This window comes from Geotrypetes seraphini, chromosome 2 (genome assembly GCF_902459505.1).
Source record: "Geotrypetes seraphini chromosome 2, aGeoSer1.1, whole genome shotgun sequence".
Lineage (NCBI taxonomy): Eukaryota > Metazoa > Chordata > Amphibia > Gymnophiona > Dermophiidae > Geotrypetes > Geotrypetes seraphini.
The window spans coordinates 476,071,051-476,085,537 of NC_047085.1; positions in this window are offsets into that span (position 1 = coordinate 476,071,051).

Sequence of the window (14,487 nt, forward strand, 5' to 3'; positions counted from 1 at the left end):
TTTAAGTAACGTGCGGCCGCTCTCCACTTTAGCCGTTATATCAAACCAAACCGTTTGATGATCGCTACTTCCCAGGTGAGCACCCACTCAAACATTAGAGATACTCTCTCCATTTATGAGGACCAGATCCAATATCGCTTTTTCCCTTGTGGGTTCCGTCAACATTGGTCTGAGCAGAGCCTCTTGAGAGGCATCCACAATCTCCCTACTTCTTTCCGATTCCACTGACGGAAAATTCCAGTCCGCATCTGGCAGGTTGAAATCTCCCAACAGCAGAACCTCCTCTTTTTCCTTCCAAACTTTTGGATATCCACAATCAGATCCTTATCAATTTGCTGCAATTGAGTCTGCGGTCTATAGACTACACCCACGTAGATAGAAGTTCCATCTTCTCTTTTCAGAGCGATCCATATCGCTTCTTCCTCTCCCCAGGTCCCTTGCATTTCGGTCGCTTAGATATTGATCTTTACATAGAGAGCTACCCCTCCACCTTTTTGACCATCTCTGTCCTTCCTAAAAAGATTATATCCCGGTATGTTTGCATCCAATCCATGGGATTCACTGAACCATGTCTCTGTGATAGCGACAATATCTAGATCTGCCTCTAACATCAGGGCTTGCAGATCATGAACTTTGTTGCTTAGACTTCGAGCATTTGTGGTCATCACTTTCCAGCTATTTTTCAGCGGTAATCTTTTTCATATGGATTTTTGTTTCGTTTCATTTTCCGTTGCAATACTAAGAAATGAGTTTCTGATATTGTTTACGTTGCAATCTTTACTACCATCACATCTTTTCTTTTGCCAGGGGTGGTCTCTATAATTGTCCTTCATACATACACCACCCCCACCTTCTAGTTTAAATGCCTAGAAACATATTGTCTAAATTTCTCTGCAAGGTTTCTTATTCCTGCTGCAGTAATATGTAGCCCATCAGTGCAATATAGCTTCTTGTCCTTCCATGTATTTCCCCATCCTCCTATGTACCTGAAACCTTCTTGATGACACCAGGCTATTAAAGTCCTCTGTGTTTTTCACTCTTTGCTCTCCCTTTCCATATGCAGGCAGTATTTCAGAAAAAGCTAAAGTCTTTACAAAAGGTTTCAAACCCTCACCAAGCTCCCGAAAAGCTTTCTGTGCTGCAAGTGTGGAGTTGTTGGCCAGGTCATTTATTCCCAGATGGATAACAACATCAGTGTTAAAATCCTTAGTTTTTTACTTAATTATAGTCAAGTAGTATTGTAACTATTGATAAAAGTTTATAAATAGGAAATGGAAATAAGGCAATTTTTTGGACTAAACCCCTTTCCTCAGGACAGGATAGCATAACAGCAGTATACTGTACTGTTCTGAAGAAAGATTTGGCCTCTGAAATCTAATTGAAAAATGGATTAGTCCAATAAAATGATATTTTCTTATTTCTCATTATTTGTTTTATTTTTATTTGCTAATTTGTAAAGTGGTGATTGTTATGTATCAGTTTTTTCAAATTTACATCTACTGTCTTTATATTTTGCACAGCATTAGAGGAAATGTGTCACTGTTTTTGTTGTGTTGTGGTGTTGCATTGTATGCAGAGTCTGGTTTCTTGGCGGTTCAGTTTAACTTTTGTCTACATATTTCTATTTTTAGTTTGTGATTATTCCATAATGGTTGAGGGTGTATCTCTGTTCTGTGTATATGAAAAGGACATAGTTTTCAGTTGGCATTGACTACAGGATCAATTGACTGTGCAGGATCTGGCTTGTTTAGTTTTACAATGTATGTGTTGGTGTTCTAGTGCTCACTGCAGTGTTTAAGATGCTGCCTTTTCCTAGGTACACTCTTGCTGTGCGATAATCAGATTGTTACTAAAAATCATTTTTTATATAGATGGGGGGGTGTCAAAAAATGATGGGTCCCGGATGTCACATATGCTAGGTACGCTACTGGTTCCAATTGCAATTTTTTTATTTATTTACAACACAATCACAAATGTAGTACAGCAAAGAGATAAAACTAGACACGAGTCAGAAAAGGCCCTCCCACCGCCACAACAATGGCTTAAGGTGTTCAGGCAGGGAACCTCATTGGCACAAAAAACTCCCGCAGGTCTTGCAAGACTCTGAGCAATGCATCTTTAGGTGCAGAGAGACACACTTGCTCGTGTCCTGTGTGAAAGCTCATGATCGGAGGCAGACCCTGAGGCAGCTTTATGTGAAACACTGGCCATCGCCCGACCGAGTTTCACAAAGATAAGTTTGAGTTATATTCTACTACCATCACTTTTTGATATACGCACAGTCTTGAAAGACCCGCGGAAGGTTTTTGTGCCAATGAGATGCCCCGCCTGAACACCTTAAGCCACTGTTGTGGGGGCTCACAATGAAGCTACTAAGTAGTACATTTTAAAACAAATTGAAGAAAATATGTCTTCACTCAACATATAATTAGGTTCTGGAATTTGTTGGCAGGGCATATGGTAAAAGTGGTTAGCATTGCAGAATTAAAAAAAAAAAAAAAAAAAGTTTGCAGAAAAGTCCATAAACCATTCTTAAAATGGACTTGGGGAAAATCCACTGTTTATTCCTGGGATAAACAGCATAAAATCTGTTATGCATGGTCTGTGATATTTCTGCACTTGCCAGTGTTAGTGAACATTAAGAAATTCCATATTCTAGAAAAGTGGTTTTTTTCCTTCTGTCTTAAATCTGATTGTCTCTGGTATAGTCACTTATATCAAGTGTTCAAGAGATCAACTTAGTATTCCAATGCTACTGCAAGTTTGGAACTTTTGTTCATTTCACACTTGATGTCACAATCAAACCCTCTATATAAACACAGCAGAAACAGCATATTTTAATTGGCAAGGGGTTTTGTACATTTTTGAAATAACATACAAAGCTCACTAGCGAAGAGATAACATTTTCAGAGCAATTAGTTTTGTGCAATAATGAAGTGTACCTATCGAAGCTATAATTAACTCTGGCATTAAAAGGACTAATTAAGAACAATTAGCTAATGATTTAAGTTAAGTGTAGGTATTGCTTTAAAACTAATCTATATTCTATGTCAGACATGATTTTCCACAGTTATTCTCAAGAGATTTTTTTCCTATTTCAGCTCCTCTGTTTTTAAAACAATCACATTTATGTTCTTTAAGGGAAAAAAAATCCGCTGTAGTTTCCTTGTACACTACTATTTACAAAAGACTACTGGCAGGTTTATTATTATTAGGACATAATGATTTGAGGAACAACCTGGAATGCAATTTATTCTTTTCAGACACCTGAGCATCAGGAGTATTCTGCTATCTGCTTCAGCCCCTCCCTTCAGAAAACCTGAAAGGAAAAGAAGGGGGGAGGGGGTGATGAGCTTGAAGAACAGAAATCACTTTGCTTCCTTTTCTAGTCCATGTTCTTTACTAGAACATTAATAGCAAAAGATGATCACTCACATAGTGTCACCTCAAAATATTCTTTTAAAAAACTTGTGCCCCCTTTTTGTTTATGACAACAAGGAAAAATGGGGAGACCTGATGATCCACAGTGAAAACAATCCACCGATGAAAACAAAAACTGTGGATCCACAGTTTTTGTTTTCATCAGTAGATTGTTTTCACTGTGGAAAACATCTGTATCCAGTTTTTGGTTTTGTTTCCCTTTTTGTTTATGAAACGCAATAGCTTTACAAGCTATTGCGTTTCATAAACAAAAAGGGAAACAAAACCAAAAACTGGTGAAATACTGTGCAAAAAAAAATTCAAATTCTTTGCACAAAGGCCCTGATTATATAAAGGACACCTAAAGTGCGCCTAAGCTCTGTCTAACGCTGAGCGGGACTTAGGCATCCTAACTAAGTGGTTAATGAGCTATTTAAGGGTCTTAACGAGCGATAATTGGCACATGGACGACCAAAGGATGTAGACGCCACAATTTCATGGACGCCCATTGGGAAAACTCATGCCTAAGGGAATAGGCATGGGCGTGGTTTCAAGATGGGCATCCTTTGATTAATTTACATAATGCTGAGCGTCCTAGGGCATCCATTTCAAAGAAACATAGAAGATGACGGCAGAAAAGGGCTACAGCCCATCAAGTCTGCCCACTCTGCTTACCCACCCCCTGTCTATGCCCTAATGACCCAATTTCCTTATCTTGACCCTCATAGGGATCCCACATGGGTATCCCATTTATTCTTAAAGTCTGGCACGCTGTCTGCCTCGATCACCTGCACTGGAAGCTTGTTCCAATGATCAACCACTCTCTCTGTGAAGAAATACTTTCTGGTGTCGCCATGAAATTTTCCGCCCCCGAGTTTGAGCGGGTGCCCTCTTGTGGCCGAGGGTCCCTTGAGAAAGAAAATATCATCTTCCACTTCGACATGTCCCGTGAGGTACTTAAATGTTTCGATCATGTCTCCCCTCTCCCTACGTTCCTCGAGAGTGTAGCGCTGCAATTTGTTCAGTCTCTCTTCGTACGAGAGACCCTTGTGCCCCGAGATCATCCTGTGGCCGTCCATTGAACCGATTCAATTCTGCGCACATCTTTACTGTAATGTGGCCTCCAGAATTGCACACAGTACTCCAGATGAGGTCTCACCATGGCCCTGTACAACGGCATTATGACTTCAGGCTTTCGGCTGACGAAACTTCTATTGATACAACCCAATATCTGCCTTGCCTTAGATGAAGCCTTCTTCACTTGATTGGCAGTTTTCATGTTTGCACTGATGATTACTCCTAAATCTCGTTCTGCTGAAGTCCTAGTTAAAGTTTATCCGTTCAAGAAGTACGTCCTGCATGGATTTCTGCTTCCGAGGTGCATAACCTTACATTTCTTAGCATTGAAGCCTAGATGCCAGGTTGAGAACCAACTTTCCAATGTAAGCAGGTCCTGCACCATATAATTCTGTAAACTGCATTCACTTACTATATTACATAGTTTGGCGTCATCGGCGAATAGTGTTATTTTACCTTGAAGCCCTTGAGTCAGATCCCCTATGAATATGTTGAAAAGGAGTGGACCCAGGACCAAGCCCTGCGGCACTCCACTGGTCACCTCCGATGTTTTAGAGAGGGTACCATTAACCACCACCCTCTGAAGTCTGCCACTCAGCCAATCATTGACCCATGCAGTTAGTGTCTCTCCTAACCCCATCGATTCCATCTTGCTTAGCAGCCTGCGCTGTGGGACACTGTCAAAAGCTTTACTGAAGTCCAGGTACACGACGTCCAAAGACTCTCCCAAGTCCACCTTTCTTGTTACCCAGTCAAAGAAGCCGATGAGATTGGATTGGCAGGACCTACCCTTGGTGAATCCATGCTGACTGGGATCCCGAAGATTCCCTTCATTCAAGATCGTGTCCAATTTGCTTTTAATTAGTGTTTCCATGAGTTTGCACACTATTGATGTGAGACTCACCGGTCTATAATTCGCAGCCTCTGCCCTGCATTTCATGCCTACATTGTAGGTGAATGAAAACCAGGTCTACTTTTGTGCTTAGTTTGGGCTTTAGATAGACCTGAGTTCCATGGACAGAATTTAGGAACAGTTTGGATGTGCTTAATGCTAAATAGCTCTCTGGGATTTTATTTTTGCTTTGCTTTATTTAATAATGCACCACATAAACAGGGCACATCAAAGCAGATATATTGCATGCAAAACCTTCTATTTTTGTTGGCAAACGGCAATACTATTTGCTAATTAGAGGAAAAGATCCATTAACTGAAGCACAGCACATGAAAAACATAGCTTTAGGTTTCTTGCTAAAAAGTTACCCTTTTTTCTGACTAAACAGTGCTCCAATCAGCTCATTCTTGAAAACAAAGAAAGCACATGAAAAATATATATAGATAGGGCTCAGCAATAAGGAATTACCTGATTGGCTCAAGTGCCTTGGGAGGGGCCCGAGGCGCCTGAGCCAATCAGGGCCTTAGGCCCCCTCCCTGTGCATCACATGATGTACCAGGCAGGGCCTAAGGATGGCATTGCACACGGACGGCCCGGGGAGGAGCAGGACTTTGTGATTTCTCCTGCTTCTGAAGACTGGACCAGTCATCGCTGGAGCCATATGGAGCAGGAAGGACTGAGCACCCCTCCTGCTCCTAACAGATATGGGGGGGGGGGGGAGGGAGAGCAGTCAGGAGAGGGCCCAATGGGGGGAGTAGAGTGTTTTTTTTTGGGGGGGCAGCGTTTTTTTGACAGGTCTGCCTGTTTTTTATTCATTTTTTTTTTTTTAATGTGTGTAACACACGCAAAATATCTGTGCCATGAAAAAAAATGAATAAAAAAAGACAGGCAGACCTGTCAAAAAAACTGGCAGACCTGTCGGTAACACAGTTACCAACAGGTCTGCAGCAGTCGGGTTTTAGGATAGTAAAACACGATTCAAAATAGCCAAGCAATTGTTAGTGAATCAATCACTTGGTTCTTTTGCATGGGGTTTTACTAATTTGCATGGGTTGGTTTGAATCAGATAGGAGATTGATTGGGCAGTTTAGTGAATCGGATCGGGGTACGATTGCAAAACCAGTAAAACTAGTTTTGCGATCGTTGGTACGGGATTGGAAGGTTTAGTAAATCTGGCCCATAGCGGATAGCAGTAGATAAAGACCAACCTAGCCCATCTGATCTGCCCAGGAAAGAGGTCATTTTCTAAAAATTGCCTAAGGTAAGGTGCCACAATGATACACACTAAGGCCTTGATTTTATAAAAGATGCCTAAAGTTAGATGCAGAGATTGCCTTGCATAGCTGATCGAGGCGCCTAACAATCCAATTTGGCTTAATCAGCACTGTTAATTGACAATCACAATTAATTAGATGGTAGGCATCTAAAACTTCCAAGTAGATGCCTAAACCAAGGCGTCTACCAGAAAGTAGGCATGTTTACAGGTGGATCGTGGGCAAATCTTGGGCATGTTTTTTTGTATTGGTGCCTAAATTGGACTTAGGTGCCGGTAATTTAGGCCAAGAATACCCTGGTATAATAGGAGACACCTAAGGTTTTGATGCCTACTGGCGCCTAAGTTTGAAACTTGTCCAACAGGTATTTACGACATACTGTCAAATTATTTGGCAAAATGCCTAACACTATATACTTCCCCAAGGACGCTGAGGTCACAGAATTGTCGGTTGTTAAGACATATCAAAGGGGACTATTTTACGATATGTACGAACCAAAAATTCATGTTTCTCTATAGCACCACACCCTTTCTGCTTCTTGAGTTAATATTGTACTTTATGAATATCATCTTTTTTGCAGGTTATTAGATTTGTGCTGCTTGAAGTAATGTAGTAAATGAGCGGTTGAGATGTAACTTATAGGTTGAGATGGTATAATCTTATGATTTTTGCTGATGTATGGGATCTTTAAGTTGTGCAAATCCTGAAATATGTATGTAATACTGGCCGCCAGTGCTGTTGAGCACCATTTCATCGGGACAGGCAGTCCCGCAGCTGCCTGAGCCCCCAGCCAGCTGGAGAAGGTCCTTGCCGGGTTCTTTAAATTGCCTTTTAGCTGAAGTATGCCTGTTAGCTGAACCTCGGGCCATGAGCCAGAGGGGCATGGCAAAAAGGGCGCAACACGCCCCTTTTGAGCCCCTTCGGAGCTCAAGAGGAGCAGGGAGCAGTTTAATATCGAATCCTACTACTATGGGCAAAAGGAAGGCAAAAGTAATTCCACCTATTTTGATGACGAGCCCGATGGATCATCATCTTATGGCTCTGGTTTTGCCACATGTGGAAGAGCAGGTAACTGTAGGTAATTCAAACTACATCACTACCCTCTGGGGATCCTCCTCAACCATTATTCTGTTGGGACAGTAGATTCTCCCTCCCAAATTGTGGGAGCAGTCTCATCCCCACAATTATCTTTATTATCTGGACTGGAGATATCAAGTCAATCTTTAATGGGAGCTAAAGGGCTGACCCCTATCCAGCTGGTTAAGGGGCCAGACTCTGATGTTCTCCCTAAAGATAAAGTGATCACGCTAAATGATGTATAGCTAAGTGTTAACAGAATAGAGTCATCACTACAAAAAACCGTTTTGAACTTAAGTCAATTTTCATCTGATATCACCGTAAAAATTAATGAGCATGAAGCTAAATTTGGAGAAACAGCAAATAAGATAGAAAAATTAGATCAAGTGGTAAACACTTTACAAGTTAATGCTGCTTCTAATATTAAGGATGGTATGATGATCCATGCTAAATTAGAGAAACTGGAGAATTATTTAAAGGTTAAAAACCTTTGTCTATTAAATTTTCCTATTACACATTACCTCTCTCCATTAAAACTCTTGAGAATGTACTTGAGGGAGATATTACATTATACTAATGTGGATACTTTTGAACCAGACATCCTCTATTACATCTCAAGAGCCTCTAAGGAAATAGCAGAAGGTGATATGGATAAATTAGTTTCACCTGATAGTTTGACTGTATCCCAGTTTCTCGAATCTTCTAAAGACATCATAAATAAACGGGCACCGCTTCTTGTGGCTTTCAAGACAGTTAGAGAAACAGGCTATTTTGAAATTATATTTTTTGAAAAAGCAAGATCTGTTCTGTGGCCAACGAATAACAATTTTTCCTGATGTCTCTAAACATACTCAATTTAAAAAGAAACAATTCCTCCAGCTAAAGCCCAAGGTTTTGGCAGTTGGAGCTACTTTCTTTTTAAAATTCCCAAGTAAATGCCTTATCTTATATGGAAGTGACAAATATGTGTTTTTTGATCCAGTCCAGCTACAAGATTTTATAAAGGAAAAACCTTTGCTGAAAGTTTAATTTCTAATTTGCTATTTTTCAGTTTAGGAGGATGTTGTATGATATAGAAAGTAACCCACAATTATGCCTTTCGATGGTAGAATATAAATAGAAAGATTTGATTTCCTATTTAAAAAGCTGGTGACCATCATAATGGTTGATTAATTTCCTGATTTATGTTTCAGTGTATTTTATATACAGTTCTGTGGATATTCATGAATATTTGTTATCATTGTAACAAATAATCAAAATAAAGAATTAAAATAAAAATATGTAATACTGTGAGCCACCTTGGATAAAGGCGGATTAAAAATGTTTAAAATAAATAAAATTTCAACTTCATTTAATATACTGTACCTAGATATCTAACCAATTAACTTAGGATAGCTTTTTTTTGTTGGCCTGAGTTAAGTACAAGTTGTATTTAAGTCGGGCGTCTGTAACTCAGGGCCTGCCTATATATGAAAGGAAAGTGGAACTCTGAATCATTATGGCATAGCCAGTTGGGTTTTTTTAGTCCATACAACCTTGGCATTTTGGCTCAGTTCTGCATGATATCTCCCACAGCAAGTGCAAATAGCAGGCAGGCGAAATACAGATCTCAACAACTCGCACAATCAGTGAGACAAACAAATTTCAGCTATCTTGGAATGAGCATGCTTGCTAACATTTTGCTTTTCTTTGGAAGATTAGAGTTCCTGGCCCAATGGCTCATTGGCAGTTTTGATTCCTGGGTTTGATGCCTCTTCCTTTTGTCAAATGGGACAGTCACAGCTTCAGAAAATCATGGTGAGATGCTGTGAAAGCTTTTAAAGAAGCACAATGGCACCTCCTAATGGTCAAAGGATAAGCATGCACTGTGAACCACAGGGAGCCACACCTGTTGACTGGCCGTTTTTGCAACAGCTGTGCTAGACTGAAGTGTATTCAAAATGAGGCAAACCGCCAGACGGTTGTGCATGAAACTCACCATACCATAGTTCCAGTAGAGGTTGTTCATAATTGGGTAAGAAAAATTAAGAATATATTTAGGAGCAAGATCTGCTTTAATTTTAGTTATAACACTTCAAGCACAAATATTTTTTTTCTTCAGAATCCTTTATCAAGCTGTAAATGTTTCATAAGCAATACAAATCTGAGCTTCAAATGAGACAGACATATCAGGTAAAGATTTACACTCTTTGGTAATAGAAAATATAAAAAGTCCACATTAATACATTTAAAATTGAAATTACATTTCAATTGACCAAGAAAAAAGCTAGAATTGGAAGAAAGCATCACTTTAAAAAAAATGTTAATTGCCCGATTTTGATTTCTACTTTATTTCAGTGATGCTCATACCTTTTTTCTTTTAAATCAAACCACCATAAAAATTCAGATGAGAGAAATTAAATGAGATTAGAGCATGATCTCGAGGACGGTCATGTCCAAACTCTTCTCTAAGCTGTGCAGCAGCTCCTAGTAACATACAATCCAAATAAATAGAACCTGGACATAAAATAATGGCACATCACATAACTTTTATGGATGTGATGAGATAGTGAATCAGAGGATGGACAAAAAATGTTTGGAGGCGAGATCTGTTATTAGGATCTACTCTTGAATACACTTCCCCCTCCACATTCGCGGTTTTTTGTTTTCAAGCTCAGCCCCAATATTACATCAGAGAAAATCGCCGGGAGCAGCATTATACAGAGGAAATCGTCGTTCTTTCTTCAAAGGAACAGGTCAGTTAGTCGTAGTTTTATTATATTCTCCAGGGTTTTGTAACAGAAAACTGCAAATAACATATGAAAAGTTATTCGCGGTTTTTCTGTATTCGCTGACTTGTTATTCCCCTATCACCGCAAATGCAGAGGGAAAAGTGTATTCAAGAGTAGATCCTAATAACAGATCTCGCCTTTACAGTCTTTACTGTCGCCTTGAGCCTGTATAGGTATGAGCGACGCACAAATAGAAGATTAGATTAGAAGTGTATTCTATATATAAATATACTCACACCTGTTGGAACGGGGAAACCTTCTGGTCAACTTCAGAAAAGGGGAAAACGATTTTAGGTGCATTTTGTAATGCCACTAAAATATCTATTAGCCTCTAAGAAAATGGCTAAATTTTCTTATATTAGTTTACCGGGATTAGATCTCTAAACGTTTTATAACCATACATAGAAACCGGTATGAAGTGTTTTCAAATAGCTTCAATAGAGTATGAGTATGCCTCAGCCCCACCAGTCCACCGCTGTGCTAGCTCTTGACTGCGGAGAGATTTATGTGGCACTTCATCATTGGCCGCTCATAATCATTTTAAACCTACTAGTGCTATTTTTTTCAAAATCTTTTATGTATATGGTTTTTTTTGTATTTTCTTATGCATATCTATAAAAAACTTCTTAGCTGTAAAACTCAAATGTGCTTAATTGTACTTAGCTTATATTGCATAGCTAAATCCAGCCAACGCCGGGGAGTTTAACCCAACATGTTTCGCACCATACAGGCGCTGTGTAAAGGGTCTCCCGAGGTGCAGCGTGTCATCCGACTCATTTAGTATCTGTATGGTGCGAAACATGTTGGGTTAAACTCCCCGGCGTTGGCTGGATTTAGCTATGCAATATAAGCTAAGTACAATTAAGCACATTTGAGTTTTACAGCTAAGAAGTTTTTTATAGATATGCATAAGAAAATACAAAAAAAACATATACATAAAAGATTTTGAAAAAAATAGCACTAGTAGGTTTAAAATGATTATGAGCGGCCAATGATGAAGTGCCACATAAATCTCTCCGCAGTCAAGAGCTAGCACAGCGGTGGAGTGGTGGGGCTGAGGCATACTCATACTCTATTGAAGCTATTTGAAAACACTTCATACCGGTTTCTATGTATGGTTATAACTAAAATATCTATTAGCATTGCTGGGGTAGATATTCAAAGTGATTTAAATGGCCAGTAGAAACTCCTGGCCATTTACATACTTGGTCAAGGCTAACTGGCAACATTAAGGAGGACTTAAATGGACAGTGTCGCTGAATACTACTACTACTATTAATTATTTCTATAGCGCTACCAGACATACACAGTGCTGTACAAAGTCACAAAGACAGTCCCTGCTTGAAAGAGCTTACAATCTAAACAGACAAACAGGATGTCATGGATATTGCTGCTGAACAGCCAACACACAACCAGCAAGGTTAGGGATGGGGAGGGGCAGACACAGGGTGAAATATGAACCTATCCAGTTAGCAGAAACAGCTAAGAAAGCAACCAGCTAGGTAATCACAGAAAATTAGGAGAGAAAAAAAAATGCAGTCCTTACTTTAGACACCAAGTTTATCCAGGCACCTATCTGATTATTGGTGAGTGCCTGGTTAAATTCAATTAAGGTCTGGCAGACCCCCACCTCTTTCAATTCACCCTCCCATTCCCTGAAAGAAATAGAAGGCTCTCTGAGTCCCCACCCCCCAGACCTACCCGGAGAAGTCCCTTGTGGTCCAGGGGGAAATCAGGCAAGAGAAATGCCCGGTTTCTCCTACTAGGCTTCGGTCTGCATTCCAAAATGACTGTTGCGTTGTAACCTCTAGCAGCAGCCTCGTGGTACTGTATACTTTATAACTGCCCAATTTCCCCTTAGACCCTCAGGGACAGGGGTGCCCAAATGGTCGATCACGATCGACCAGTAGATCGCAAAGGCAACGCGAGTCGATCGCATTGCCTTTGCGATCCTTTTCTCCCTGCTGCTTCCCAAGCCAGGCCTGGCATGTACAAGTGCCGGACTCACAAGACTTCACCTCCGACATCAATTCTGATGTCTGAGAGGAAGTTCTGGGCCAGTCAATCGCTGCCTGGCTGGCCTAGAACTTCCTCCCTGACGTTAGAATTGACGTCGGAGGTGAAGTCTTGTGGGCCCGGCACTTGTGCATGCCAGGCCTGGCTCGGGGAAGCAGCAGGGAGAAATCGGCATGGTGGCTTGCGGGTGGAGGTAGGTAAAGAATCGGGGAAGTGGAGAAATCAGCACGATGGCTTGGGGGGCAGGGGGAGAGAGAAAGAAAGGCAGAAAGAAAGAGGGGGCCAGGGGGAGAGAGAAAGAAAGGCAGAAATAAAGAAGGGGGCAGGAGGAGAGAGAAAGAAAGAAAGAAATATTGGCTTTACAGAAGAAGGAAGTGCAACCAGAGAATCATGAAATCACCAGTCAAAGAGGTAGGAAAAATGATTTTATTTTCAATTTAGTGATCAAAATGTGTCTGTTTTGAGAATTTATATCTGCTGTCTATATTTTGCACTATGGTCCCCTTTTACTAAACCGCAATAGCGGTTTTTAGCGCAGGGAGCCTATGAGCATCGAGAGCAGCGTAGGGCATTCAGCGCAGCTTCCTCTGCTAAAAACCGCTATCGTGGTTTAGTAAAAGGGGAGGGGGTATATTTGTCTATTTTTATATATTTGTTACTGAGGTGACATTGCATATTTTAAAGTCATCTGCCTTGACCTCTGAAAACCCCCCCGAATACAAATGATAATTAACATTTTCTCTGCGTACAGTGTGCTTTGTGTTTTTTAAAATTGTATTGTTGGTAGATCATTTTGACTTGGTCATTTTAAAAGTAGCTCACAAGCCAAAAAAGTGTGGGCACCCCTGCTCAGGGACATCTCCAGATAGGCCCTGGGAGGGGGATTATGGGGATGGGGTGTGGGCAGCCTTCTATTTCTTTCATAAGTGCGTGCACTGTGAAGGGGGTGTTTTGAGTACTGGTGGAATTGGAGATAAAAATTAGGACGGGGGTCCACTTTCAATGCGGGTCCCGCCCCAGCTAAAATTCAGCCAGGACCCACATAAGCTCTGCTAGCTAACACCATTGAATTAGTCCTGAATATTTAGTGTGTGGTTGTTGGACATGTCCCGGCACTGAATATCAATGGCTAAATTATCCTAGGGAGGAGCCCAAGGCGCCTCAGCTAATCAGTGCCTTAGGCCCCTCCCTGTGCATCAGATGATGCACCGGGGCGTGGCTTAAGGCCAGTATCGCAGCAGAGTGGCAGGAGCAGGAGGATTTTGGGCTTCCTCCTGCTCCCAAAGACGATCATGGGAGGCCTGAGGTGCAAGAGGGACTGGGCACTCCTCCTGCTCCCAACGATTCTAAAGGTACGGGGAGGTGTTGGCCAGGCCTGACCAGCTGGCATTTGAGATGGCAGGAGGCACTTCGGGGGTGGGCATTTTTTATTTTAACTGAGCAGTTATTTTGCGTGTGTAATACATGCAAAATATCTACCCGATTAAAATAAAAAATTTTTTTTAAAGCTGTCAGAAGCCCTGACAGCAGTGACAGGAGGCTGCTTCTTTTGTCACTACTGTCAGGGCTGAATCCGATCCGTGCAGTCGGTTGGGGCGTGCCTCCGATCGCCCCTATTTGCATGCAGATACTTGGCGAATCAGTCGGCCTGCCTCCAATCGCCCATAGATCGGAGGGGTTAGTGAATCTAGCCCAAAGCACATAAATTATACTATTCTATAGCCTCATCCAGACTCCAACCGTGTGTACGGCCACCTTCAAACTATAAGTCATTGCATTTAGGCAGTGGCATATTAAAAGAGGTCAGACTGCCCTGTATGCAGTCTTTGTGGGAGGGCATCAGCACCTCTTGACATGTTCACCGGCCCAAGCAGCATCTTCCAATTGCTGCTCACGCCGGACTTGGCTCCCTTCTGAAGTCACTTCCTGGTTGCGGGACCAGAACATGATGTCAGAAGGG